Source organism: Mandrillus leucophaeus, unplaced genomic scaffold (genome assembly GCF_000951045.1).
Source record: "Mandrillus leucophaeus isolate KB7577 unplaced genomic scaffold, Mleu.le_1.0 Scaffold524, whole genome shotgun sequence".
In the NCBI taxonomy this organism is placed as follows: Eukaryota; Metazoa; Chordata; class Mammalia; order Primates; family Cercopithecidae; genus Mandrillus; species Mandrillus leucophaeus.
The window spans coordinates 1,421,346-1,424,621 of NW_012105631.1; the positions used below are offsets into that span (position 1 = coordinate 1,421,346).

Genomic DNA, 3,276 nt, shown 5'->3' on the forward strand with positions numbered 1-3,276 from the left:
AAAAAAAAAAAAAAAAAAGTGTATGCAGAAAATGTTGGAATATAGAAAGGGCCATAGACTGTAGTACCTAAGAGTCTTTGAAAGTGAATGTGGTCTAATTACTTCTACCTGTGTTAAAATGCATTACATTGCTTTCCAATCCTAACTCCTCAGACTTACTGCCTTTTAGCCCCATATTAGAATTCTTATGCATGCTTAGGAAACTTTTCCTATGACTATATACTGGAACAAATGCAAAAGCTGCTGATAAACTTTTAGTGCTGATTTTTCATTTCTAATAAAAATCACCCGTTGGGAATACATAAGTTTTAATTGTATGTTATTTTTAACCATCATGAAAGATTTTATAAAATAGAGACATGTCATTAGGGCCAAGAGTTTAATGTAGAGTTTTGATTTGCAAAAAACCAAAATACTACAAAGTGTCAAATAAATGTAGCATTAACCAAGAAACACGGAATTTTTATGACATTCATTCAGAGGCACAAATTACCACTGCCTTCCGGTAGTCTACATTCTTAAAACCACAGAGTAAAACTATCACAAACATATGAGTTTCATTTTTTTATTCACAAAATATTTTCTCATATTCCTTGGCTTTAATCTTTGCAACATCCTTCAAACATTGTTCTAATATTAATTTTGCAAAGTCAGAACAGTAAAAATTAAACATGTAGTCTCCGAAGCTAATAGTCTGAGTTCAAATTCTGGCGTTGTAACTTATTGCTGTATAACTTTAGCAGCTTGACTTTCCTGAACCTTGGTATCCTCAACTGTCAAATCATACTCATATTAATTGCCTCATAGACTGTGGTGAGGATGAAATGAGTTGTGTTTCAAATACTCTGAACAGTGCCTGATACATAGTAAGTACTCAGCAAGTGTTGTTATTGTTATTAATGATAGTATTATAAGAGATATAGGATCTAAAACCAAAAGAAAGATTAAATTACTTCAATGTTAATCATTAAGAACTACAGCCAGGATTTTACTCAAAGAATTTTTTTTTTTTGTATTTTATCATATTAGGGTGATCGCAGGGAAGATGGAGAATGTGGGCCTTCATTAGAGTCTCTTAAATTTTATCCAATATCCTTTGCCAGTTGATGGTACCACCAGCAACTCAGTGTTGTCCCTGAGTCAGTGGTACTGCTCTCCAGCAGTCTTCCCTGTTAGTTACTACCCCCAAGATGATCAAGTCAGAATCCCTGAATACCTCAGCAGTCCCTTTTGCTCTCATTCCCCGTATCTTTTGTGAATTGCATTTAGTATCTTTAGTACTTTCATACTTTTATATTTTATTAGTAGTTATCACCAATCACAGTAAAATATGAATTAGGCATGAATGCTCTGGAACTCGTTTTGTTTGAAGGATCTAAGAGAATCATGGAATTCTCTTTAAATCACATTCTCTATTTTTCTTCTGCCAACAAGTTTCTATTTGTTGGTGGCCAGATCACGAACAAAAAGACATTTCAAAATATTTGTGTTCCAATTTAGTTGAGAGAAAGTTTCCAATGTTAACTTAATTAAAGGTCAAGTCACAAACCATTTTCTTTTTTTTTTTTTTTAACTTTGCATCAAACACCTAGTATGCTGTCAATCCTCAGCAGTTACTGGAAGGGTATGCCTTCATTCTGCATTTAATCTTTGAGGATTAGCTTTTGCCAGACTGCTAACATTATTCTATACCAAAAAGGCTATTTGAGAGGATGCGTAGATGTTATGTAGATGTACATTACATATCTAGAATCACGATAAAGTCAGTTATGAACTATTTTGTATTTTTAAAAATTTTACTGATGGATGTAACCTCAAATGAATTCCTCAAACATATAATTGTGGATTGCAAATTATTTTAAAAACTGGAAAATGAAGTAAAGAATTCTTTAATGAATGAGTGAGGCAGCACAACTGATTTTATTTTATTATTTATTTATTTATTTATTTTTGAGACAGAGTTTTGCTCTTGTTGCCCAGGCTGGAGTGCAATGGGGAGATCTTGGCTCACTGCAACCTCTGCCTCCCAGGTTCAAGCGATTCTTCTGCCTTAGCTTCCCAAGTAGCTGGAACTACAGGCATGCGTGCCATGCCCACCCAGCTAATTTTTGTATTTTTTAGTAGAGATGGGCTTTCACTGTATATTGACCAGGCTGGTCTCAAACTCCTGACCTCAGGTCATCTGCCTGCCTCTACCACCCAAAGTGCTGGGATTACAGGTGTGAACCACTGTACCTGGACACAACTGGTTTTTAAGCCTGTAACTTTCTACAAATCTATTTCTCAATGGCTAGAATCCTGCTCTTTTTTGCCCTGCCAACAATTCCAGTGACTATAAGAAAAAAAAAGTGATGTATTTTATGTTTGTAATATATGAATACCTTAATTAGCCTGTTGTATCACAAGTGTAATAATACAAAAATAGTTAAATTCTTTGCATTTTCATTTTTAAGAAAATGTCATTATCCATGTGATTTCTAGCACCTCTTAAAATTTTTATTTAGTAATTTTAAACTCAATCATATTCTTTGCTTTACTATCTTCTTGGTTAGTCTCTCCCAATAATTAGTCTAACTTCCAGAAATATGAACTCTGTGTTTCCTATTACCCTGAGTAGAACATAGTTAAGAGAGAAAATATGCTATTAAAAGCATACGAATGGGCTGGGCGTGGTGGCTCACCCCTGTAATCCTAACACTTTGGGAGGCCGAGGCAGGTGGATCACCTGAGCTCTGGAGTTCGCAACCAGCCTGGACAACATGGTGAAACCGCATGTCTACTAAAAATACAAAAATTAGCCAGACGTGGTGGTGGGTGCCTGTAGTCCCAGCTACTTGGGAGGCTGAGGCAGGAGAATTGCTTGAACCCAGAAGGCAGAGGTTCCAGTGAGCCGAGATCGCACTGCTGCACTCCAGCCTGAGTGACAGAGTGAGACTCTGTCTCAAAACAAAAAATAACAAAGCATAAAAATGGCATATGGAAAATCTATATATGCACTCTTCATTTCTAACCCATGTTATGTTATATATGCTTAGCTACTCATTTAGATTAACTGGACTAATGTCATTATACATACATATGTAGATAATGTAGGCTTCTGTTCAAATGAATGCAGGACATCTTTTACTAGGCTTAAAAACAGATAAATGTGTGATGGTTTTAGTGGCCCACATGACCTTACCCTGAACACAGTTGAATGATACAGACCTAGTAACTCATATGTAAAACTATTATTTCTAGTATTTTTCCAGGGCTGTTATTATAATTTCCTATTTA

At 35.3% G+C, this 3,276-nt stretch overlaps 1 protein-coding gene across 1 annotated transcript in view; it reads left to right on the plus strand.

Moving 5' to 3' along the window:
• The window catches only part of SYNE1 (spectrin repeat containing, nuclear envelope 1), a 570,706-nt gene that overhangs the window by 417,851 nt on the left and 149,579 nt on the right, over positions 1-3,276 (plus strand). The gene's annotated exons all lie outside the window — the stretch shown is intronic.